This window comes from Lutra lutra, chromosome 6, assembly GCF_902655055.1.
Source record: "Lutra lutra chromosome 6, mLutLut1.2, whole genome shotgun sequence".
Lineage (NCBI taxonomy): Eukaryota > Metazoa > Chordata > Mammalia > Carnivora > Mustelidae > Lutra > Lutra lutra.
The window spans coordinates 142289372-142317201 of NC_062283.1; positions in this window are offsets into that span (position 1 = coordinate 142289372).

Consider the following 27830-nt stretch of genomic DNA (forward strand, 5'->3'; position numbering starts at 1 on the left):
CAGTAGCAAAATACTCTGTCTAGAGTACTTTGTGAAAGTAAAGGAATGGAAGAGCTTGAGAAACTTCCATCTGCCCTTGGTGTATGCCCAGTGAACATCATTGGAAATGTCTAGTTCCTCCTGGGGGAACCATATACATGCAGTAGTGTAACTGGAAGGAACTTTTGGACAATTACGTAGAGTGATCCTATTTTTTTTTTCAAATTTATGTATTTTAGAGAGAGAAAGAGAGAGAGTGTGTGAGCAAGGGTGGGGCAGAGGAGAGGGAGAAAGAGTCTTAAGTAGATTCCCTACTCAGCATGGAGCCCACCTCGGGGCGCAATCTCACCACCCTGTGAACAGAACCTGAGCTGAAGCCAAGAGTAGAAGACTCAACTCCTACTGCACCACCCAGGCACCCCTAGAGTGGTCCTTTCCACACCGATGAGTGAGGGTGAATTTTTATAGAATGGCACAATTAGATAGAGTTACATTATGTTTTGAGAACATTAGCATTTGCTATGTGATTAGAGAAGAGCCTAGCGGTGTTGGGAGGTGAAAGGATGGGCCCCTTGAATTCTTAATCTCATTTTCTATTGGATGATTTGAAGTCCCAACTTCCAGAGATTCTGATGCATATATATATCTTTGTGCCTAGAGGCCTCTGGACAGAATTAATTTTTTCATGCTACAGTATGGATTTTTAAAATGCCAACTTTCATTTAATTAAACAATGAAACCAAACCATACTACTTAATCAGAAATATTGTGGGGAGAAAGTTTGGAAAGCCAATGAATTATAATAAATACTAGTGAGTTCTAATACAAAACTCACTGAAAGATGCAACAGGTCAGCCAATCTATGAACCTCTGGAGGGTAACAAGACAGTAAACTTGACATTGCACAGTATTTGACATACTGTGGTATTTGACATACAGTGAATCATTATTTACATTTTATCCAAAAACATTTACCTGAGAAAAGGTCATGACGTTAAATTTGGAGACATTTACAGCAATTGCCAAATGTTTACTATCTACATGAATGTCATGCTTCTCAGTCAAAAGCAGGTTGATGTGCTAAATGTCAATTATTTCAACTTGTTTGATGGTAGCACAGATTGCCAAGCAACATAAAAAGAGGTTTAATAAATATTATATACACTGCTAAACATTCATCTTGCCTAGTGGAGGCTTGAGTTTTACATATAGAGGATTTATGACAAGAAACAGCTCAGGACATTAAAACTCAATTATTGCAGTCCTGGCTGGATAGCGGCACTATCATTAGCTCCTGGAACCCGCACCTTGTTTCTTCTGCCTCTGCTGTCACTTTTGAGAAGGCACTGGGGAGAAGAAAATTATTTCAGGAAATCGCACTTTGATGTTTTCTTTGTGTTTTCCGGGCCCTTTCAGAATTAGCAGCAAAGGAGGATTACCCAGTTATGTTAGTAGGAAATTGAATTGTTCCATTTTTCTCCGTGAATACAGGACATAATGATATTCTGCAACAACTCCAAAGACTTTAAGGGAACAACACAGAAATGTTAAGAGGAATGCAAGAGTGCCAGTGGAATAAAACCCGTGAAGTTGCCAGCATTGAGTGAAATGCAAAAGAGCCTCCAGGATGGTTCATCAGGACCAAAACTCAACAAGAGCAAGTTATGAGCTTTTTTTCTTTTTTTTTTTTTTTTTAAATTTTCTCCTAATAGTAAAAGATGTATGTCACAAAATCTTCAGTGATATAACCACAGATACGCCTTGGATCAAGTACCCAAGGTCAGTATTCCAAAAGGTTGGCCTTGGGCCTAAATTTATATATCTTTTCCTCTCTTGGTTTCCTTTTTGGTGGAATTTGAGTTGATGAATAAACTCAAGTGACTGGCCTAAGTTTGATGTCATCTGATAAGCACCTGGTGAGAACTACTGGTGTCAAACACGGTACTAGGCTCTGGAGTGGGCGGTTATCAGAGTCAGGAAGGAAGGTGATAACATAGGTTGTTAGACTATATAAATACCACAAGAAAGAGATCAGAGCAATTCCCACAGAGTTCAGAAGGGGGCGTTATGAGCAGTTTCAAAGAACTCTGTATGGAAGCTTCCATGTTAGGTTCTGAAGGAAGGTGGAACATATTTGTTCAGAAACAGTAGCAAAGAGTATTCCAGGCTGAAAGGACACCAAGAGCTGGTGTGAAAATGTTTGTGTATGTTTGTGGAGGAGAGCGCAATGGTTAGCTCCGCGTAACTCATGAAAGGAATGTGGGAGGTCAGCCCAGAAATGTAGGTAGGAGTCAGATGACTCATAAAGAATCTGGATTTCCTGTTTTGATTTTGGCTTTAATTCGGAAGCAAATGTGACCACTGGAGTTCTTTAAACAGGTCAGTGCTGGCTTGGTAGATCCAGGAGAGTGAAAATGCCATTACTGGAAGAACAAAAGAAGGTGGGGAGTCTCAGAGAATTTGGAATCAGGGTGAGAATGGCAGGGGAACAGAAAGTCTTATTTAAAGGCCACACTGGCCAAAGTAACCACAGGAAGCAGTGGCATTTCCTTCCTGGGAGACACCAGTCAGCAAAGGTTTAGGAGTTCTGCCTTGATAGCCAGCTGAGCGAACGGGCCTCTCCATCCATAGAATGAAGGGATTTCTAGAAATGAGGGTAAAGAATTTTTTTCCCTTGAATATATGAGAAATCACAGGAGAACACTTATGGTAAGCTTCTTACTTCCCAGATGCAAACGCGGTTCAGCTGAGCTGATTTGCCGCTTATGCCAGGAGTGTTGAGTCATCTCTCCAAACAAATTACATAAGCAATTCTTTCAACGCAGAAATGTAGGTTTATTCTACACTCCGAGACATATTACTCTTATTCTCCAGCCCTGGGGCCCTAGGCTATACAAAGAAATTTGACTTTTAAAAGGGTCAAAAGTGCTTTCCAGATCTCAAGGTCTTACTCCCTTCAAACTGCTAGGTCATCTGATGTTTGCAACATCATGTACTTATTCATGTGAAATGCTGACGGCTTCCAGAAAATATAACGATGTTACCAGAAGGCTAAGTCTTTCTGTCTAGACTCACTTTGGGTCTAAATTCACATGTTAGATTTCTCACCAGTCACCTAGTAGGGACTTACCGGATACCATAAAAAAATGGGGGAAATATGTAAAGTCAAGTCTCTTCTGGAGAAACAGCAGGTCAGCTACCAAAAGAAGGCATGGGAAGAATGGAAATTCTGGGGAATAGCACTCTGATGCTTTCTTTGTTTTTTCTGGTCAAGCTGATGAGTAGGTAGGTAAAGAACTTGTTTAATTCATAGTTAAACCGAATGTACACCCTTATTACCTGAGTGTAGCTGGAGTCCTGGGGATTTAAATGGGCTTGAAAATTATTTTCAATATTTCATTGCCTTCATGTGTGAAAAGTAGGTTTCTGTTTTGCTCAGAGAACACAAGACAATAGTTGGAAGCCAGAGTTTTTGCCACTAGAACAAAAGTAATGACAACAAAAACACCCCCAAGAAAATAGATTTCTACCACCCAAAGAGAGAAAGGGTTGTTGACTCACAAGATTTTGAGGCTGAATAGCCATTCGGGGTTCCTTTTATGGGTCAGCTGGAATGGGATTTGGATATTAATTGTGTGGCTGGACTAAGGTGATCTTTAAAATCCCTCCCAATTTTTGAAATTTTCTGCCGGAAGAATACTGGGGACGATAAAGAGATCATATTAAGGACTTAAGCCTGAAGAAGATGGTTAAAATAGTTCAATATGCTTCCTATGTCTTAGCTAAGTGATGAGTTGGAGAGAGGCAATAACTCTTGACTGCCATCTGAAGGGTACGAAGAAGGGTAGGATTATATATAGTGCCAAGAGGAAGTATAATGAGAAATAATATCACAAAATTTACTAAAGGAAACTGTAGGATCTGAATTAGAAACATTTTTTCAAATTAGAGCTTCACAGTCTAATGTGTTTTGGCACCAACTCCCAAGGGCAGGCAGAGAAGCCCCTTTGAACAGCTCTGCACAGTCTTGGTTAGAGCAATTTAAGCATCATGCCCCTTAGAAAATTAAAAAAAAAAAAAAAAAAGCTTTTCTGGAAGATAGGGAGGGAAGGATTGTACAATTTCTTTTCAACATAACTTATTCAGATGTGAGGATCTCTCCTTAGGTTTTGTCCCTGACAGACCATGTCTTCTGTAAACAGGCTGCAGGCGGACCCAGGCTTACTTGTGCCTCTGAAGGCTGCTATGAAGCATCAGTTGGGAATGTCTGAAATGGGGCTCCAAGCCTGCTCTCCTGTAGGTAGGGGGGCAGCTACCTCTTGGGATAGTCTTCTGCCCTCTTTCCTCTTCGGGAATGGTTTTGGGGAAACCCAGGCAGCTCTGTAAGTTTTCTCTCCCACCTTTTCCTCTAAGCTAGGGCTTCAGACTTTTGTCTGGTGACCATCAGCCTAGCAGATGGGGAGGGAGAGAGGGGAAGCACTCGTTTCCTTCTCATGGTTGGGCTTTGGTGCTATCTGAATATTGCAACCTGCTTCCCTTACCTCTCCCCCTTCTCCTAGGACTGAATCTGCTCCTCCCTCCTCGGGCAACTTGACCCTCCATCCTCACTTCCTTTACTGCAATTAGAAATGCCACCCCTTCACTTTCGTTTAAAAGAAGGAGGGGGCAGCTTACAATATAAAGCAACAGCAGGAGCCAATAACCGCAAATCTGAGTCAGAGCCCTCGATCTTTCCGGTTGTCTAACCTAGTTGTATATCCTCAGGCGAATCACTGAAATTCTCTAAAGCTCAGATTTTTCATTTGTAATTGAGGAGGTCCTACTTTCCTCCTGGCTGCCATGGGAATTTAGGAAAATTGACATGCATGGAGACATTTTACAGTAGAGTCCAGGAGGCCACAGCAGAAAACCTGCCCTGCCTTTGTTTGAACTGGGCCAAAATCTCTGGACTGGGCCAAAGGGCAATTAATTGTTTTAAGGAATTGCTTGAGTAGTCAGCAGGAGAATAGACATTCTGATCACAGGACTGATAGTTGGGGACTTTCTGAAGATAAAATCAGCTGTCAATCAATGTATAACTAAGTAGCTGAACTTGTTAACACCCACAGAGAACTTTTTTCCTTTCCTTTCTTCAACTCATGTGATTGTCTCCTCCCTTTGGTTGTAAAACTCCCTGCTTTCACCTACGAGTGAGACACTATTTGGATTTTGACCTGAATCTATATCCTCTGAATTGCAATTCTTTAATCCCAAATAAATGCTTGTTTGTCTCTCACTGTGGCTTTTAATTTTCAGGTTGAGAGGATCAAAAGCGAACACACACACACACACACACACACACACACACACACACACAGATTTTGGTAGTAAAGTTCTATGTTTATGTGAATTAGTGTTATTAACAGTAAAATAGGCAAATCTTTCTTTGGTGTATTGTATATACAATGACCTCTTTGGTATGATTATGTCTCTTCCTAAGAAGACCTAGGTTCTGAAAGAGGCAAAGAATATTTATTACCTGCTACTTTAAACCTATATACATCTTTAGATGGCTTCAAGTGTGTTTTATGGGCCAGAGAAATCAGGAGAGGGTGTATCTGTTCTTTGGTAGAGCAGAGCAGGAAGAAATTTAGATCCTACACAGCTGGTGGTGGTCATGGAAAGGGAAGTGGGCTGTGTAGGTCCAGGGACAGATGAAACAAAAGGAAAAAGGGGAATTTAGGGGCTGACTTCAGACTTAAGCATTTCTGGGTTCCCTCTAAAAGAAAGTTGTTATAGGCTGAACTGTGTCTGCTTCAAAACTTATGTATTGAAGTCCTAACCTCTTGTACCTCTGAATGTGACTGTATTTTGAGACAGGGTCTTTAAAAAGGTGATTAAGTAAAAATGAAGTCCTTAATGTCAGCCCTACCTGTTATGACTAGTGTTCTTATAAGAAGAGAAAATTTGGATGCAGACATGCACAGAAGGAAAACCATATGAAGTCTCAGAGAAAAGAGGATCACCTATAAGCTAAGGAAAGAGGTCCCAGAAGAAACCAACAACTGCCAACACCTTGATCTTGAACTTCCAAAATCGCGAGAAAACAAATTTTTGTTGTTTAAGCCCCCATCTGTGGCACTTTGTTATGACAGGCTTAGCCAACTAATCCAGAAGCCTTGGGCAGTTGTACCTCCTTATTCTCTAGTTGCATGAACCCTGGTCCCCTGTTAACAGCTGGTCATCACCAAAGGTCTAGAGTTGGTAGAATCTGTCTTCCTCTGGCTCACCTGAATGCCTGGTAGACATGTACTTCTAATACTCTATGTTGTAAGAATGAACCTTTTTTTTTTTTTTTTCCTGAAATGCCACCCTCTGCACATGGCATTTAATTCTGCAAGTTTGTAAGGACAATATTGTGTTATAAGTATGTCATGAGAGACCAGGGGTTGACTAATTACAGCTTGCTGCCCAAATCTGCTCTGTTTCTTGTTTTTATAAACAAAGTTTTATTACAACACAGCCATATTCATTGTCTATGCCTGCTTTTGTGCTACAATGGCAGAGCTGAGCAGTTGTCACAGAGTACAGATGCCACAATGCCTAAAATATTTGCTATCTGATCCTTTATAGGAAAAAAATGCTGACCACTGCTGTATACTGAAGAGCCTTCCTTGTGCCTAAGTCTCTGGCTATCATGGATGTGTATGTTTGGAGGAGAAAAACAGATGTATAAACTAAAGAATTTGCTATATAGCTAAAGGTCATTTGTAAGTCAGAGACTGCATATTTTAAATCTTCAGCAACCACTTTTGGGGTGACTTTCCCCAATATGTCCTGGCATATTTTCTGAATTTTCATGTTCATAGTCATTCAGTTCTCACAATTTATAATAAATTAAACTTCAGTAAAAGTTATCCATTCAGGTCTTACAAATTAGCTTCCTGTAGAGTACCTTTTACTTTGGATACTGTGGGAGAGAGATTCAAAGTCAACAGAAAAGAGAATTCATGTCTTTAAAGAGCTTTTATATATGCTTTTATATATAACAACTCAAACTGCTTGGTTAGTCAGCATAGTGGCTATTAACTCATGGGGCTGATCACTTAAAAGGTTATTACATAAAATAATAAATAACTTTAAAATGATTAAGGAAATTAAAGTAAGACAAATTAACAATAGAAGTGTAAAAGTTGTACACTGAAGACCACAATACATTGTTGAAAGAAATGAAAGAAGATCTAAATGAATAAAAAAGATATCCTGTATTCATGGATCAGAAGACTTAATATTGTTAAAATGGTGATACTCTCCAAACAGATCTACTTACTCAATGTAATCTCTATCAAAATCCTAGCTGCCTTTTTATTTTCTAGAAGTTGACAAGGTGATTCTAAAACCCATATGGAATCTCAAGGAACTCAGAATAACAGAAACTATCTTGAAAAAAAAAATGAAAGGATTCATACTTACTAATTTTGAAACTTACTACAAAGATACAGTGATCAAGACAGGGTGGTACTGGCAAAAACGTAAACATAGATCAATGGAGCAGAATTAAAACTCCAGAAATAAACCCATATATTTTTAGTGAATTAATTTTTGGCAAGGATGTCAAGACAACTAAACAGAGAAATAATAGTGTTTTCGATAAACAACATCATGAAGAAAGTGAAAAGACAACTCACAGAATGGGAGACAATACATGATAAATCATATATCTGATAATATATTTATATCCAGAATATATAAAGAACTATTACGACTCAATAATGGGAAAGACAAGCCGATTAATAAGTGGGCAAAATATTTGAATGGACAGTTCTCCAAAGAAGATATATGAAAGGCTAATTAGCACATGAAGAGATGATCAACATAATTATTAACTGTAAAAATGCAAATTCAAGCCATGATGAGATACCATTTCATATTGACTAGCATGGCTATAATAAAAAAGGTAATAGCAGGTGTGATGAAGACATGTAGGACATTGCTGGTGGGAATGTTACACGATGCAGTCCCCTTCGTAAGCAGTGTAATGGTCCTCAACATGGTAACCATACCATATGATCTATTATTCCTCCTGGTATATACCTAAGAGAAATGAAAACATATATCTAACAAAGGGCAAACTGTACATGAATGATTATGGCTGTGTTATTCATAATGACCGGGAAAGGAAATTAACCCAATGTCCATCAATTGATAAATAGGTAAATAAAATGTAGTATATTCATATAATAGAATGCTATTCAGATATAAAAATGAATGTGGTACTGATATGTACCATAACACAGATGAACCTTGAAACATCAGGCTAAGTGAAAAAGAACAGTTATAAAAGGCCACATCTTGTGTGCTTTCATATATCTATCAAATATCCAAAGTAAGCAAATCGATAGATACAGAAAGCACACTGGGCTGGAGGGAGGGAAAGTGGTGGAGTGACTGTTAGCGTGTTTCTTTTTGGAATGATGAGATGTTCTAAACAGACTGTGGGTGATGGTTGTACAGCTCTGAATGTACTGAAACCACTTTAAGAACACTTCAAATGGGTGATTTTTTTTTTAGTGTATGAATTACAGTTCAATAAAGTTATTAAAATAAAAGAAAGAAAGAATGAGGCCATGGTGCATACTTAATATTTATTTCATGACTTTTCAGAAAGAAGCAGACTTCAATGGATGAGGTATATAAGAAAATAAATATTCTGAAAATGCTATATTGATATGAGTTATCATAGGACACTATGAAATGCCTCTTTCTGGAGGAATTTTTCAAATAGGGAAAGTTTTTATCTGCCTGTGGTGGTTTTGGTGTTATCTTCTTGAGAAGGGGAAGAAGGATTACATGGTTCCAGTCCTTAAGCCCCACTTTGAGTTTGCCCTTTACCAATGCCCATGTGCAATTTTATAAATAAATGTTGATTCAGTAAGAAAATTTACCCTTACATTTCTCTGATATTCCTTTATTGGATTCCATTGCAGAGGTGCAATGCTCTGTGGTGAGTTCTGCCACGCCAAGATGCTCTCTAGGGAAGTACCAAATGTTCTCTATTCTAGTTTGGTAGGTTGGTATCAAAAGACTGAAAATGGACTGAGTCTCTCCTGCTTCTGAAATATTTACACTTGGAAGGAAGGAATTAGTAATCTGTTATTATTAGCCACTCTACCTGCATATTTAATCAAAGTCTGGGGATAAGCCATGTGAAGAGCTAAGACCTTGTTAATGATCCTGCAATGTATTCCTTCCTCTGGAGTATTGACTCAGTGACCAAATACATAAATGTGATCTTTCCAAGCAACTCACTCTACCCCGGAGACACACCTCCTCTCTTTGCAGATCTTCAATACTATTGTTGGAGTTTGTTAATAAAGATAGTCTTGCTGTGAGTGAACTAATGATCAGTTAAATTATCATCCCTCCATAGCGCGTATTATAATACCCGGATCCTGCCGCTATTTAGATTGTCAAAGAATATTCTTCTCAAGGAAAAGTGAACTTCCTTAGCTCAAAGTAACAAGATCCTTTTGGGAGGATGAGGTCATTTACTGGGCAGTATGCAAATGCTAACCTATGGGCTTCAGTAACCTACCAAGACCTCATGTTCAATGCCTTAAAGAGTAATTCAAAGGAAGTCTCCAATCTTCACTACCAGTGTAGTAGTCTTGACATTGTGGTCACAGTGTAAGAGCTAAATAAATTCAGGAGAGAAATATTTATTTAAACTCTCTGGCAATGATACTCTTATTCTCTTTTGTTATTGAATAATTGAAAAGGTATCAAATAGCAAAGTTTCAATTATTCATCAAGTTATTTCATTTACTATACAAATGTCTGTAGGCAAATAAATGACACTGGAATTAAAACCTGGTAACATGTCCATGGGTTTGCTTATCGGGTCATCGCTGCTTGAATCCTCAAATACGAAAGCTTTGTACAAATTGTCCATCAGTGGTTGTAGAGGGAGTTTGATATTTGTATCCGTTTCTATTTCTCCCATGACAAATTACCACAGATTTAGCACTGAAAACAACACCTATTTATTATCTCACAGTTCTGTAGGTCAGAAGTCACAGTACAGTTTAGTTTAGCTCGGTCCTCTGCTTAGAATATTGTAAAGTAGATATCAACGTAAAGGCAGGGTTGTACTTTTCCTGGAGGTTGTACTCTTTTCTGGAGATGAATGAACATCTGAATTCATTTCACTAATGGCTGAATTTGGTTCCATGCGGTGTGGGGCTGAGGTCTTTATTTTCTTGCCGACTGTCAGCCAAGGTCTTTGCTCCTGGCTGGTCTTTTCTCCTAGAGGCTGCCCACATTGCTCCTTGTACATTCCACGCGGTACCCTTCCAGCAATAACGGTGGAGTCCCTTTCGTGCTTCAGATCTCCTTGACTTCCGCTCTGCTGTATCTTTCCTGCTTCCAACTAAAAAAGTTCTCTGCTTTTAGGTTCGGGTGCAATTAGATAGGTCCACCCAAATAATCCTCCCGCTTTAAAAGTTTGAAATCTTGATTGTATCTGCAAGGTTTCTTTTGCCGTGAATTAAAGCTTATTTAAGGTTGTGGGGATTAAGGCATGGATATCTTATGGGGCTGTTATTCTGCTTACCATAGTATTGAATACAAGACAGAGAGTCTCATAATCCAAAACCTTGGTAATTTTTTTTTGTCCTAGAAGAATTAAATGAACAAAATGGTACAGGAATACCCTGTTAGGTGCTAATCGTGAGTGTAGACAGTGCAACTTATCTTTTTAATTTCAGAGCATTTATTTTTCTGGAATACTGTGCTTTGCAGTTTGTCCCTGCTGTTTGTCCCTTTTTAATCCTTTCTTCCATTCTAGGATTGCAAGTATGAAATATATATTCTGGTCATTCCAGGACAGCCAAAATAAAGATGCACTATAGTTTACATGTAGAACTATTTTAGCTTCATACACACACACACACACACATATACACATATATACATATATATAATTTTTTTCATATCTTTAAAATATACTTATCTGGACTCCCAGATTCTGGCTTTCCTTTTGTAACCCCGATAAACTGTGTAGAGGGTGCAGCTGGACCATGAAATTCTGCCGCTGTCATATTCTTTCTGACATTGTCATTGTGTCTTACACTGACAGTCCCTGGAAACCAATGCTGTGAATTTGGTCCCTTCAAAAAGGCAAAGCCTCCACATTCCCTCTCCATTTGTGTCATTCAGTCTTCCACTGACATCTTCAAACCTTTCCTACTATTATATGAGAAGATATTTATCTGAAGATGTCACCTCACTGTAAATGTTACAGCTACCAAGAACTATGAAAAGTCTGAGATCTTACCCTATTTGCAAGCTAATAAGTTTAGCCTGTTACAGTTTTATGGATGCTTGCAGAAGATATGAGACTCCTGGGTCAGAGACAAAGGATGTTATTACTCATGGCACAGCAGGAAGAATGAATTTCATGTTTACAATATTTCCTTTGCATTCTGAGACCCATGGGTGTGATGTTGAGGAGTGGGTTTGTCTCATGACTGAGCAGCCCTGAACTTTTAAAGGTAGCTTAGGAACTCGACTTTTAAGGGAGCTTTGAGGGGGTTACTAGCAAAGCTGCCCAACCTTTGTCTGGAGCCCTGTGTTCCAGAAGGAAACTGTCTAAGGCTGTTTACAAGTGTCATTCAAAAGATAGTACTGCCAGTGCATCTGGTCATAAGGCATGCAAAAATATAAGAGACCCATGGAGAACTGTTTTCTAACAACTGCTTTCTGTTTAAAAGGGGTCCCTTTGCAGATAAGTGTTCCTCTCTGATATAAACCAAACTAGCTTTGCCTAGGTTTAGAAAATAAGTTAGCATCACTTACAATGACCTAAATTATATACATACACTTTATAATTATTTACTTACTGAAAATAAATTGTAGAAATACACACATCTATACAAATAAACACTTTCCTCCAAGAGATTACTTAAAAAAAAAAAGCAACATGGGCACCTGGGTGGCTCAGTGGTTAAAGCCTCTGCCTTCGGCTCAGGTCATGGTCCCGGGGTCCTGGGATCGAGCTTCACGTCGGGCTCTCTGCTCAGCAGGGAGCCTGCCTCCTCCTCTCTCTCTCTCTGCCTGCCTCTCTGCCTGCTTGTGCTCTGTCTGTCAAATAAATAAAAAATCTTAAAAAAAAAAAAAGCAACAAACTACTTCTGACATTTACTAAGCAGAACAAATGAAACAACATACCTATTAAAGATCAAGTGAGATGTCCATTAGAGAACTGTGCTCACATATTTAAGCAAGGGTTTCTCTGGGAAAAATAAATACCACTTTAAGACAGCTTTCCCAAAGTTTGTTTTTCAAACACAGATTCCAGTGGCTCATCCTTAATAAAAATAACTCATGTCCAAATAATTTCGTTGTACCTTTCTTCAATGAGAATCCCAATGTAGGTTAGCATATTAAATGTCCTGAGAAGTCCCAATATGAGAAAACTGGTTTTATTTTGTTTAATTCGATATTATTCTAATTGATCTGATAATGAACTTGTGTGTATGAGTGTGTGTGTGTATTCAACACTTACACCTTTAGCAGAGCACACTCAAGATGTTATCAATTTAAGGTGATCAAGATTTACCAGGTTGTTTTTTTTCTCATTCACAAAGGCTATTTAAAGTCTTAGAATGTACCTTTGAATTTGATTTATTCTGCACATTGCACGTTTAAACACAACATTTTTATTGGGCTTGATTATCTGGAAATGTCATTAGCTTATTCTCAGTGTCCTTCTGCTTTCTCTGATCTATTTATAAGGTCAGTCCCTGAAGTTTAATTTTCATATTGATGAGGAAATGTGCTTAATGTTACAGGATAGATAAAAATGAATTTGAAAGCCAAGTAGGGAAAATCTATTCTCATAGAGAATCTATTCTCATCAATGAATTTGTTTCTCAAATTTTGACAAAACAGTCCAGAAGTAAAACTGCAAATGGGTAAATATGATATGATCCCAATGCTCTTTTATTATAATTGTATGAAAGAAGCAATGACTTATTGTTATAAAAATTAGAATTCTGTAAATGGAGCTATCATTCAAATGAAGTACTGAAAAGTAGTGAAGATTGACTTTGTGTAGATAAAACAAACTACTTAATAGATCACAATGAAGTGTCCATGTGTACCCTTTGCATTCTGAAATATATCTTAAAAACCTACCAGTTACTATAAATTCCTCTAAACTTAATATAAATTTATTTATATGATTTGATGATCTTTTCACATAGTTAACCTCAGTTTTAAATAGCTTGATTTTTCCTTGCTCAATGGAAGACGAAACACACATCAGGACACTGAGTAATATGAAGCAAAGTCAATTTTTTTAAAATGCAGAATTTTTTTTTAAAGATTTTATTTATTTATTTGACAGAAAGCAAGAATACAAGTAGGCAGAGCGGCAGGCAGAGGGAGAAGGAAAAGCAGGCTCCCCGCCCAGCAGGGAGTCCCATGTGGGCTCGATCCCAGGACCCTGGGATCATGACCTGAGCTGAAGGCAGTCGCTCAACCAATTGAGCTACCCGGGCGCCCCAATGCAGAATTTCCAATAAATGATGATAATTTCCTTTTGTATATTTATTTCCCATCTTTTTGAAAGATAATCTTTATTGATGTTTTAAATTATACATTATTGATGTGTTGATGTAGTTATGCAATATTGATGTATTTAATTATACATTACAATTCATCCATTTTGATGTATAATTGTGACAGATGTCTACAGCTAAGTGAGTGTCACCACAAGCAAAATGTGAAATATTTTTATCAGCCCTAAAATCTCCCCTGTGACCCTTTAGTTTTCCTGTTCCTTTTCCTGGTCCCTGACAACTACTGAGCTTTCCATTACTGTAGTTGTATCCTTGTCATATAGTATGTAGTTCTCTGTGTCTGGTTTCTTTCACTTGTAAAATTCATTTGCGAATTATCTATGCTTTGAGTCTATGTAGTGCGTTTCTTTTCATGACTGAGTAGTATTCCCTTATATGGCTCTGCCCATTTGTGTGTTCATTCACCACCTGAGGCACCTTGGGTTTGTTTTTAGTTTGGGGCTATTATGAATAAAACTGCTATGAACCTTCAGATTCAAGTCTTTGCATGACATTTATTTTCATTTCTCTTAATTAAATATCTAGGCATGGGATATCTGGGCAGTATGGTAAATGTATTAAAGCATTATAGAAACTGGCCACACTTTTTTTCAAAGTGGCTATAGCAATTTTTAATTTATTTATATATTGAAGCAATGAATGAAAGTCAGTTAATCCATATCTTCTCCAATACTTGGTAGAGTTCCTCTTTTTAATTCTAGCCCATTTAGTGGATCTGTCATAGTACTTGCATTTCCTGAATGACTAATGATTTTGAGTAACTACTTATGTGCTTTTGTGCCATTTGTAGACCTTTTTTTTAAAAAAAGATTTAATTTATTTATTTGATAGAGAGAGAGAGTGTGTGCACAAGCAGAGGGAATGGCAGGCAGAGTGAGAAGAAGAAGCAGGCTCCCCGCTGAGCAGGGAGCCCATCGTGGGGCTCCATCCCAGGACTCTGGGATCAGGACCTGAGCCAAAGGCAGACACCTAACTGACTGAGCCCCCCAAGGCACCCCATTTCTATATCTGTTTTAAGCAAGTGCCTACATATTTTGCCTAGTGCCAAGTGCCCATATTTTGTGTGTTTGTGGTTTGTTTTTTTTTTTGAGTTGTTTGAGTTAGTATTAAATTATGAATTCTTTGGATGTTTTGGGTAGAAGTCCTCTATCTGATACAGGTTTTGAATATATTTCCTCCAAGTCTATGTCTTATCTTTTTATTTTCTTAACAGTATCTTTTGAAGAGTAATTTTTTCCCTAAATATCATGAAATCAAATTTACATATTTTTCTTACGGTTTGTGTTTTTTTGTGTCCTGAGAAATCTTTGCTTAGCCCAGGGTCACAAAGATTTTCTTCTATGCTTTATTGCAGTTCATATAGACTTATAGAATTAATTCACTTTGAGTTAATTTTTATATGGTGTAAAAAGAAAGGGATTTTTTGGCATATGGATATCTAATTGTAGCACTATTTGTTGAAAAGTTTGTCATTTCCTTATTGAATCACCTTGCTACTTATGATGAAAGGCAACTGTCTATTTATGGACTCTCTATTCTGTTCAACATTTCTGTATGTCTGTCCTTACACCCACACCATACCATCTTGATTATTGTAGATTTATATCACCTTTTGGAATCAGTACATTTTCTGTTTGTTATTCTTTTTCAAAATTGGCTCTACCATTCTAAAGATTTTGCAATTCTACATACATTTTAGAATCAGCTTGCCAATTTTTACTTCAAAGTCTTCTGGGATCTAAATTTTTATTGTGTTGAATCCATGGATCTACCTTAATAATATTAAGTCTTTCAATCCACTAACTTGAGGTGCCCTTCTGTAATCTAATTTTTCTTTAATTTCTCTTAGCAATGTTTTGTAGTTTTCACTGTATAGGTCTTACATAAATTATGTTAAATTTATCCTCAAATGTTTCAATTTTAATGGTAATATAGTGGTGTCATTTTTTTTCTTTTGGAAAATCAATTTCCAATTGTCTGTTGTTCATATATAGACATACAATTGATGTTTTCATCCTAACCTTTTCTCTTATAACCTTGGTAAAACTGTTCCTTAGCTTTCTTAGATTCCTTGGAATTTTCTACATTGATGATCACATTGTTAGAAAATAAAAACAATTTTATTTTTTTCCTTTCCTATCTGTATTTCTTTTCTTTTCTTTTTCTTGCCTTATTGTACCAACTAGGAATCCAGTACAGTGTTGAGTAGGAGTGGTAGGGGAAGATATCTTTGTTTTATTCTCAATCTTAGGAGGAAATCATTCCATTTTTCACCACTAATTATGATAGTAATTGTAGACTTTTTTGTATATCCTTTATCAAGTTGAAGAAGTTTGAAGAAGTTTCTTTCTTTTGGTAGATCACTGAGAGTTTTTATTATGAGTAGTTGTTGAAATTTTTCAAATATCTTTTCTACATCTATTGCAATAATCATGCAACTTTTCTTTTTTCTTTTTGCTTCTTCATACGGTGAATCACACTGATATTTGAATCATTCCTGAGATAAATCCCACTTGGTCACGATGCATTGTCTTTTTAAATATGACTGGATTATATTTGCTAATATTGTTAAGACTTTTCTTCTATGTTTATAAAAGCTCTTCAGCTGTAGTTTTCTTATAATATTTTTTGACTTGGGATCAGAATAATTCTTGTTTTTCTCTTCTATTTTCTGGATGCATTGTTGTTATATTTTCCTTACATGTTTGGTTGAATCTACCAATAAGACCTCTGAAACCTGGGATTTTCTTTGTGGGATGGTTTTTAAGCCATGAATTCAGTTTCTTCAGTAGATATAGGTCTTTAAGATTGTTTCTTCTTGAGTTAACTTTTTGTTTTGTTTGTTTTTTGTTTTTGTCTTTCATGGAGTTTTTCCATTTTATTTAAGCTGTCAAATTAAATGTTATAAATATATTTATAATATTTTCTTACTAGTCTTTTACTGTGTATTGAATCAGTAGTGATGTCACTTCTTTTATTCCTAATAATGGTAATTTATATCCTCTTTTATTTTCCCAGAAAATCAGTTTTTGGTTATATTGATTTTTCTCTATTATTTATCCAGTTTCTATTCTGTAGTAGTTATTTCCTTCCACTAACTTTGAGTTTAATTTCTTAGATAATTATTTTTAGATTATTTTTTCTTTCTTAGTGTAAGTATTTAAAGCTATAAATTTCCCTCTAAGTACAATTTTTGCTGCAACCTACAAATATGGATATGTTATATGTACATTGTCATTTAGTTTAAAATATTTTCTCATTTGCTTTGTAATTTTTTTGGATCTATGGCTTATTTAGAATTATGTTATTAAATTTTCAAAAAGTTAGGGATTTTTCTGGATATCTTTTTAAAAGATTTTTAGTTTAATGCTGTCATGGTCAAAGAACATACTTTGTATGATTTCAGTCTATTTAAATTTATTGAGACGTGATGTATGGTCTGTCTTGGTGAATGTTCCGTATAGAGTTGAAAAGAATATGTATTCTTCCGTTTTGGGGTGGAGTGTGCCATAAATGTCAATTTGTTCAAGTTGATTGATAGTGTTGTTCCTCAGGTCTTCAATATTTTAATGATTTTTCTCTCTACTTATTTTTTTCAATTGCTGAAAAAATATTATTGACATATCTAACAATAATTTTGGATTTATCTGTATCTCCCTTCAGTTCCACCAATATTTGCTTCATATATTTTGAAAGTCTTTATCAAGTACATGCACCTTTAGGACTGTGATGAATTGACTTCTTTATCATGATGAAATGCCCCTCTTAATCCCTGGTAATATTCCTTATTCTGACATCTAGTCTTTCTGGTGTTAATATAGCCACTCTGGCTTTCCTCTGATTATTTTTCATAATATATCTTTTCTCATTCTTTTACCTTTAATTTATCTTAGAGTTTATATTTAAACTTTCTTTTCTGGAGACAACATATGGCTGGGTTTTTCATTTTTATTAAATCTGACAGTTTTTTTCTTAATTAGTCTTTAGACCACTTATATTAAATGTAATTATTTATATGTTTGGGATTAAATCTACCATCTTGCTAATTATTATCTATTTGTCTCATCTTTTTTTTTTCTCTGGCTTTTTCCTGCTTTCTCTTAGACTAATTTTTCGTCTTACTGCTTTCTGTTTTTTTCCCCAGGCATTCTGGAGTTTAACCATATGAATGTACACATCAGTATTCAGGAAACAATTTAAGTGGATACATCTGCAGATCTCTGGAGCTGTTTCTGTGTAGCTCCCCCTTGTCTAATATCCTGTCTTGTAAATTTTAGACACTTTGACTTCTCCCAACTATAAACCCTATTTTCAACTCAAGGAGAACTTCTATCTCTTTTTGTTTTCTGCCTCACTGCTTTTGATCCTAGAAACTGATCCCAGCTGGTAAACTAGGGTAATTGTAGGATGTACCTCAATTTCCCCTTTCTATCAAGAACTCCCGACATTCCATTCCCCTGTTTTTCACGGTCTGGAAACATTTGCTTTCTATATTTTGTCTGGTTTTCCAGTTGCGTATAGCAACTGGCAATTACCATGGCAGTTAATCCTTTATGAATGGAAGATTTGCTGATGCTTTCTTTATTCTGTAGATATAGAAGTTGTCCACATAAATTTTTAATAAGATTTTGTATGTAAGTGAAGGATGTCCACCTTGGAAATTAGTCCCCACAGTGGAAAATGTCTCACTCTTCCTTTCCCAAACTTCACTCTTCAAACCTTAATTATTTCTCATGAAAGAATTTTCAGAGTATAAAGTTGAATCTGTATTTTTCTTATCTGGAACTGTTTAAGGAACTAGAAAAAAGTTTCCTGAAATCTCAATTTTTGGGTTTAGTGTCTTAAAAGGATTTTAATTCTATGTTCTTGCCAACTTTAGAGATTTTAAACCCATTTTTTTTCCATTTACAAAATGTAGTTAAAAAACCAAAAGTGCTCACTCGGTCCTTTATCGGGATTGGAAAATTCATAAAACAGAGAGGAGTATAAAATGGGGGAAATCGTTGAGCCATCGAAGTCATCATTTGATAAATTAACAGCTTACTCTTTTCTTCGGCTTGAAAATGTTGAACCTGTGACATGTTTTGTGAAGAAAGGGAAGGTCAATCCATAGCACAGGGACAGGAAAATCACTGCTAGAGAAATCTAGAACAGATAAGAGGGTTTGCTCTATCTCATCCATCCAGAAACCATGGATGAATCAGCAGGCCATGGGACACCTTGTGCCTCTGGAGTCAAAAGTTAACACCACCAGGACCACCGGGAGGAGTGGGGAGGTTGCCAGTCTTCTCACAATGTTGCAACTTAATCCTCTGCAGACCAGCTTTGTGCAGCCTTTCAGGTATCTCTTCTCTGAAATCAGAAGAAGGAAGGTGTGAGAAAATTGAATTCTCTTTCCTTTTCACTCAGTGGAGAGATTCTCACTGATGGGGAAAGAATTAGTTTCCCACAGGGCAGTACAAGCTCAACAGGTTGGAGATAGCATTTTCTCTGGAAAAATAACCTACTGGTATAATCGAATTCCTTCCTTGAAGAGTATAAGTAGCTTTTTCAAAGTTGCTTTCACAATGATTTGCACTTTATAAATCAAAATTTGTAGTTTTGCTTGAGGAAATAAGCTGTTTAAATGGGCCCATTTTAGGAAGCCTTTTCTGAGACTCTCTTTTCACTCAATCACTTCAAGTATGAAACCTAGTGATTTGGGCATCAAGAGTATTTATTCAATTTCTTTTCATACTGTACTGTAAGAAATGAGAGTAATTGTGTTCATTTTTCTGTTTATACGAGGTGATAAACTATTCTCATTTCAACATCTCACAGAGATGCACTTAGATTGGCCTTAGGCATTGTGGTGTAGAGCTATACTGGCTTCCCTGCTAAAATCTTCCGTTTAGGCTTTCTCTTCTGTCACTGGAGAACCGAAGACGCTTTGGAGCTGCTGCCAAGGAGTTAGTTACTTCTAACCAAATGAGGAAAAAAATGAGAAAAAAATGTGGGAGGCTATCATTGGAAATGGAAATTGAACATAGTCAAACGCCTGGTCGCTCTTCAGTTTAACTAGTTAAACACATGTATGAACTTCTATGTGACATGCACTATTGCTTGAGGTCGGGGACACAAAGATGAATAATAGAAAACTCCTACTCTTGTGGAACTTATTCTCCATTCACATGGTAGTCAGATAATACCAGTACACTGGGCTGTGTGCTGGGATATAGGTCAAGGGAATGACAAGAGCATGGGGAGAGGCACACTCTCACAGAGCAAGGAGATGCTCCAGACAGCTCCACAATATCCATAAAAAGAATTCTTGTTTCCTTTGATATCACTGAAGCCAGGTGAAAGCTGTGAAATTCACGAGTAGAATGTACCACTTATTTTTCCAAGCCTCCCGTGAAAGACTTGTGGGGTTTAAAGAAGGTGGGAGCGGGCAGTGATGAATTTGCTGTGGCACTGTTACTGCAGAGAAAAAGGTAGACAAATATCAGTTTCATGGGACAGTCTCTGAAGGATATTGGGCAAAATATTTACAAACCAACACTTTATGTTTTTGTTTCTACTTAATAAATTTACACTCCCTTTACCTATATCTCCCTCCCATCTTTTACCTCTGGTAACCACCAGTCTGTTTTCTGTATCTATGAGTGGTTTTTCTTGCATTCCACAAATAAGAGAGATCATGTGGTATTTGTATTTCTATCTGACTTATTTCACTTAGCATCATACCCTTGAGTTCTATCAATATTGTGGCAAATGGCAAAATTTCTTTCTTTTTGCTGTTGAATAGTATGTCATTGTGTATATTGTGTATATGTATATATACCATAACTTTTTTATTCATCCTTTCATCAATGGGCACTTAGGTTGTTTCCACTTTTTGGCTGTTGTAAATAATGCTGCAATAAATACAGAGGTGAATGGACCTTTACAAGTGAGTGTTTTTGTTTTTTCCAGATAAATGCTCAACAGTGGAATTGCTGGATCATATATATCATCATTATATTTTTCAATTTTTGAGGAACCCCCATAGTGTCTGCACCAATTTACATTCCCACCAACAGTGTACAAGGGCTCGCTTTTGTCCACATCTTTACCAACGCTTGTTATTTCTTATCTTTTTTTTTCTATCATAGCCATTCTAACAGGTGTGAGGTGGTATCCCACCGTGGTTTTGATCTGCATTTCTCTGATGATTAATGATGAGCATTTTTTCATGTACCTGCTGGCCACCTGAATGTCTTCTTTGGAAAAATGTCTATTTAGATCTTCTGTCCTTTTTAAAAATTGGATTTTTTGGGTTTTTTTGTTTGTTTGCTTTGATTTTTTCTATTAAGTTTGCCATTTAGGATATTTGTCCCTTATCAGATATATGACTTGCAAATATTTTCTTCCATTCAGTAGGTTACTTTTTCATTTTGTTGATGGTTTCCTTTGCTGTGTAGAAGATTTTTAATTTGATGTGGTCCCACTTGTTGATTTTGCTTTTGTTGTTTTGTTTTTGGTGTTAGAGTTTAAAAAATCACTGCGAAGACTGATACCAAGGAGATTACTGCCTATGATTTCTTCTTGTTTTATGGCTTCAGGTACATTTAAGTCTTTAATATGTTCGGGTTAATTTTTGTGTGTGGTGCAAGATGGTGATGCCTCCAGGTTTATTCCTCTTTCTCAAGATTGCTTTGGCTATATAAGGCTCTTTTTTGTGGTTCCATACAAATTTTAGAATTATTTGTTCTTTGAAAAATGTTTTTGGAACTTTGATAGGGATTGCATTGAATCTGCAGTTTGCTTTGGGTAGTATGAACATTCTAACAACATTGACTCTTCCAACCCATGAGCCTTTCGAAGGAGTTATAATCATATTCTTCTTTTAAAGTCATAAAACTACTACTGATTATTTGTTTGTAATACAAACATACTTGAACATGTTTCCTTGATTTCTATATCAAATGTAATGAATGATTCTACTTCTAAATAACATTACAATTGATTTTATCAAGTTATTTGTGACAATAGAGAACTTTCTTCTGATAAAAACACTCAAGAGATTTTTACATAGTAGTAAAATAAGTTAGAGCAGTCACATTTACAAGTGACTCTCTTCAAGGCCTGGGATCCATAGCAATTTTTGTAATTTTTCTAAAAAAAAAGGCAGCTGAGTCCAATGTATTCTTACCTTGGCAGAGCAGGTGGGCTAGCTTGGGAGCGAGTCTAGCTGACCACTCTGAAACAGTTATGTTCTTCTCTACTGGTTTTCATATTCAAATTAACTCTCTTTGGAGGGACTGCGCGTTTCATTTGAGTTATTTTTTTTTTTCAGGTATGACACACTTCATTACGTAGAAGAATTTATAAGCTATAGTGCTGTATGTTAATTTGTTGATACACAGATCTTGGGAGTTAGCTCTCCCTGAATGTCAAGAATCACTCTGTTACTTAGGACAATTTGGTTTTTCAGCATCAAGTTACCAGTTGTTTGAATTTTAGATGGTCTTCTCTTCGTGTTTGTTTCCTTACATTCGAGGTTCCCTGAGGTGTGAGTGTCCGCATCAGTTCTGCACATGCGGGAAACGGTGCTTGCAGCATGACGGGTACACTGAAACCGCAGGCATGGGCCGCATTTCAAAACCCCTTGAGTGGAGCACTGGCTGGAAGCTGGTAAAGCAAGGCTGCAAAATATATGCCAGTATATCCCAGAGGAACGTCAAATGGAGAACTTGGGTGATCTGGATAATCTTGCAGATTAGTCTAGAAATTCATGTGGTTGGTTAATATTTCCCCAGTGTCTTCAGGCCTGGTGTTGTTATTGAAATGCTTTTAATGCACCAAATGTACGCACAGTTTTCTACCAGGACAGGTGAATTGCTGACACAAGGATTTACTCTTCTTTTAATTCTTTTGTGTTCTTTTAGTCTCAGTAGGACATCTGTTAGGTCTCACACTGTGGACCATGGCTTATCTGTATTATTCCTAGTTGAAATAATAATTACAAGAACAGTAAGAGTTGCTGGTAGGGAAAGTGAGGTTTTTTTCCAGAGGGTGCTTTGTGGTGTGTACATAACAATATCCAAACCTCCAAAATGGAGTATGAATTTGGAATTTAGTTCCTTGATGTAGGGCTTTCCTCCTCTTTAAACCACCTACAAGGTCGACTGGAAACAACTCGCTCCAACATGTGAATTTTGACATTCCCACAGCTACCCTGTAGTGTGGCATTATGGAAATCTAATGTGCGAGCTAGCAGTCGCTTGCATCTTCCAAAAGTTAATGCCTTTAGTAGGAGCTGTTTTGCTATTAGAGATGGCTTTAAGTTATGGGACCAGATTCCACACACCAGTGTCTAATCTATCTTGCAGTTAGGTTTATAGCAACAAGATGGTACTGCCTAGCTATATATGCTAAATTCCTTGCATAGGTGCTATTACAGTTCTACTCTAAATAAAGCAATCAATCAATATTTCTTCTCTGCTTACACTCCAATCTTCAGAACTGCTTGTTATGCTAGCTAGATGGATTTACTTAGAGCAGTGAAAGACATTCAGCAAGTCCATCCAATTTCTTGATTTATTTGCTATTGATGCATAAAATAAGCTTGTCTGTGAAATAGCCAGGTTGAAATTGCTGTTCTCATGCATTTTCATTGTTATTATTTGGCTAGATTGACTCTTGAGGGTCAAATTAAAACTCATTCATCCAGAGCTACATGAGTGACAATAGATAGCTTCTTCAGTTAAAATCAGTACTAGTCCTGTATTTGAATAAAACTGTTGGAGAATCATAGGACCTGGGTTTACCAAATATTCTAAAAGCTAGGGAGAAAGAACATTCACATGAATTGTTCATCTTAGAAACTTGCTTACAATTTAACATCTAGATTTTTGTTATCACTAAAAATGAAAAGGAATAAGCCATAAACCTAAGAACTCAATGGTAGCATGTGTAAAATTTTCTAGCACTAACAATAATAACAATAGTGTGATTTTTATTTTGGATTGCTTTACAGTTGAAGAGAGATCTTCATGGGTGTTATGTCTACAGATACCATATCTCAAGATACTTTTAAAATATTGTCTGCTTGTTTGAAGACTGGATAACAAAAAAAAAATCCTCAAAGATAGTCATTATGCAGAAAAGTCTCACCTGCCTTTCCAACTTTAACAATGCAAAAATCTTATCAAAAGAGAAATCATAGATGTCTTATTTTTTATAAAGATTATTTTTGCAAAATATCAAGGTAAAAACATTTTCAAAGAAAACAATATTTAGTCAATGTGCTACTTCTTCCAAAATGTATACTTAAAATCTTTTGACTTTTAATACTTAAAAGATACTTCTTATTGTGTAGAACTTAGAAATAATTCTAGCCAACGGCCTTCATTGTGGAGATGAAGAAATTAAAACATCCAAAATCAAGTGACTTGCCCAAGGTCACACATTTAGTGTCAGCTGACATTAGAACCTTTGCTTATTACTCTTACTCCACTATTTGTTTTCATAAGACTCAGTCTCCGTAATGTAGTCCACAGTTTCTAAAAGGATTTTCCAGTTCATGGCCAGTCTTACAAAGTAAAACATTCCCATGCCAAAGATTCCCTATAAATCATTGCTATCTTTCTTCAATGGTAATTCTTGTTCCTTACTTTTCTTTCCCTCTTTTCTTCTCATTATGATCTTTTGCATCATTGAACGATTTGTTATGCTGGTTACACTATTCAGTTACAAATTCTTTGAAGACAGGGACAATATTTTGAGGAGTTGGTTGCATTAGGTTTTGGATGTATAAAAATTTCTGGAGAAGATCTTTAGACTTTCCTAATAACTTTTGGATTAAAGGTGGTCTTATTATGTGCAGCTCTTCTGAAATCTTTTAGACTGGTGTTCCCCAGATTTCCTTAATACTACTACAGTAGAAGCATAAAAAAAGGACATAATAAATTGACTTAAAAATTTGAATTTTCAAATACTTATGTGTATTTTGCATGGATAAGCTTAAGATATTTTGTTTTTTAGGTTTAAGTAATATGACCCACAGGAGTAGAAATATTCCCAACTGCCTCCTGGTTCTACTTTGGTACCAGAATTTAAAGATGGAATAAGAAGAAGGCTGTCACTTAAAATAAATTGTTGCATTAGGCAATGAGTTTGGGCTTTTCTGGTTAGAAGCCAAGTGGAAGATGGCATTCTTGGCTTCAAGAAAACTGAGTTAATACTAAGAAGCTTAAGGCTTCTGGTGAATGATAGTACAAAGTCGGGTCTGCTTTTTCCTTGTCAGACATGTATAGGCTATAAGTACTTTGTCTAGGGTAAAATATTGATTTGGTAATTAATAGGTCATTTGATTGTATAGAAAACCCCTCTCCATCTCCATGTGCTGACCAACACACCTTACTTATCCACAAGAATCAGATGAACTTCATTTAATAGTGATACAGATAGAATTCTAATATTACAGTATTTCTTCACTATTTTGCCATTTCTAAGGCCACTAGACAGAAAGAGACCAGGTGACAAAGATAACTAACAGGATCCATAAGACTTTTCTTTTGGAGTTTTTCTTGTCATTTCTTCCATTTAATGTAAATATTCTTCCTTTATCTCCAAACACCACTCTTTTGCAAGATCTGAATCACCCTTATACATGTATTTTCTTGTACTGCTTTACTATTTCAAGAGGGGGGAAAATCTGTCTTTTTATTTAAATATTTTGGACATTATTATATTTTATCTAGAATTTTTTATTTTACTTTAGAGTTTTGATCAGGAGCTTGAAACATTCTACATTTTCTGTTTCTTTTGGCAATAAAATTAAATCTGGAGTGGAAGAACGGAGTAACCTACAGCATATCCATTTGTCAATGTAACGTCCTGAGTAAGTACACTTTAAACTTTTAAGCATATACATTTTTAAAAGATTTCCCTATAAATAGCTAATGGGGAAAATCTTAATGTATGAAAGCTCTGAGTCATCTGTCTCACCCACTGCTACTGTCATGAGAAAAGGAACAGAATTTGTCACCAGGGGTTCATTTCATGGGGCATTCCCTTTCTGAATTTGAAGCTGTGTTTCAAACATGTATAGGTACTTTAAGCAATTTTTATCTGAGAAACATGATTCTTTTATTATAATTTAGAAATAGTACTTAAATAATTAGAATAATAACTTGTCAATAGGCATTATCATTAAAAATTTTGAGAACCCTGGATATGTGATTTCTGGCCAAACCATTTAACCTTGTGACACAAGGGGCATAGGTGAAGATGGAGGTCATGCTGCTGTCACCCAGGGGGCAGGTAAGGAAGGATGTTCTTTAAGATGCACATGAAGTGAGCTTGAGTAACCACACAAGGTTGTGTAGAATTCCAGTAACTTCACCGAGATGTCTGACTCTGGTGGGTGAGAGGGGCAGGAGAGTGAGAGGGACAAATTTTTTGTCCAACTTTGGCTTTATTTTTGCTTCTGCTAAACTACTGTTCTTCATTCTTTACCTTAGGGCTATTCCCGCATCTCAGTCCTGGTGTTGACACAAAGTGAGAACACGAATCCTTTCCCTTGATCTTCCTTCTTCTCTAGAGCAACATTAATGTAGACTGATCACATATGGTAGGACTTTTCCTAATGGTTTGTGGTTTGCCTTGGTGAGAGGGCTTTTCATCCTACTATTATAGTAAATAACATAAAATTGCATTTTAGGTAGTCCTGACTTTTTATAAGCAAAGTTATTACCTCATTTTACTTTTATATAAACTTAAAAAACTAATGAGTGCATGTGCTAAATTTTTTAAACAGCATGGAAGGGTATACAACAAAATTTATTTTCATACCAGATCCCCAATTGCCCTCATCAGAAGTATCTACAGTTTATATATATATATATAATCTTCTGTAACATTTTTTTATTTTAATTTTTTAAATTTATTTTCAGCGTAACAGTATTCATTGTTTTTGCACCACACCCAGTGCTCCATGCAATCCGCGCCCTCTCCAATACCCACCACCTGGTTCCCCCAACCTCCCACCCCCCGCCCCTTCAAAACCCTCAGATTGTTTTTCAGAGTCTGTATCACCAAGACAGCATGGTACTGGCATAAAAACAGACACATAGACCAGTGGAACAGAGTAGAGAGCCCAGATATGGACTCTATGGTCAAATAATCTTTGACAAAACAGGAAAAAATATACAGTGGAAAAAAGACAGTCTCTTCAATAATGGTGCTGGGAAAACTGGACAGCTATATGTAGAAGAATTGAAACTCGACCATTCTCTTCTGTAACATTTTAATACATATACAAGATTGCGTATATATGTGAACCCCTTTTTGTAAATAAAATAACGCATCTCTGTTTTATCCTTACTCTTTCAACCTACCTGTGCCATTGAATTTGAAGTAAATTTCTTGTAAGCAATATGTGTTTGGATCACTTTTTGTTTTTTAAACTCAGTCTGCCAATTTCTGCCTTCCAGTTGGCACATTTAAATTCCCGACCCTTAAAGTAATTACTGATATGTGGGAGCTTAAATCCAACATTGCATTATTATTTTTTCTGTTTATTTCTTCTGTTTCTTGTTCTCTTTTTCTTTCCTTGCTTTTCTGTGGGTTGCTTAAGCATCTTTTTGAGGACTCTACCTCAATATATTTATAGTATATTGCAGTATATCACAGTGTATTTTCCTAGTGGTTGCTCTGTATATTATAACATACATACATGCTTTTTCGCAGACTACCGATATCAACACTTTACCACTTCACTGCCACTTCCCTTTACCTCCACAACTTTATATATCATTGTCTTAAGTATTAGATGATGTTATAATTTTTATTTCTACTATAGCATGTATTTTCAAAAACTCATGAGGAGAAGGATAGTCTATTGTATTACTTTCTTTACTATTATTTTCTTCCTTCTTCATGGCGTGGGTACATTTTTTTCACTTCATTTCTGTTTGAAGTGAAACAGAAGCTTCCTTTAACCATTTTTGTTAAGGTAGGTCACTGGACTGCGACAGTTCTTTGCTGGTGCTGCTTGAAGGGTTGGGAGGAATGTACCCAGGCCGTTGGCTCCTGTAATCCTGTAGGTGAGGGAACGGAGTCTCTGGCTATGGGATGGAGAGCCCTTCCTGTGCACTTGCTTGTTGTGGTAAGACCCTCTTTGTAGGTGACCAATGCCCCTACCAGGTCATGTCTCTGTGTGGAAGAGGAGTCCTGGGACCCACAGAGAAGCAGAGTTTCTCC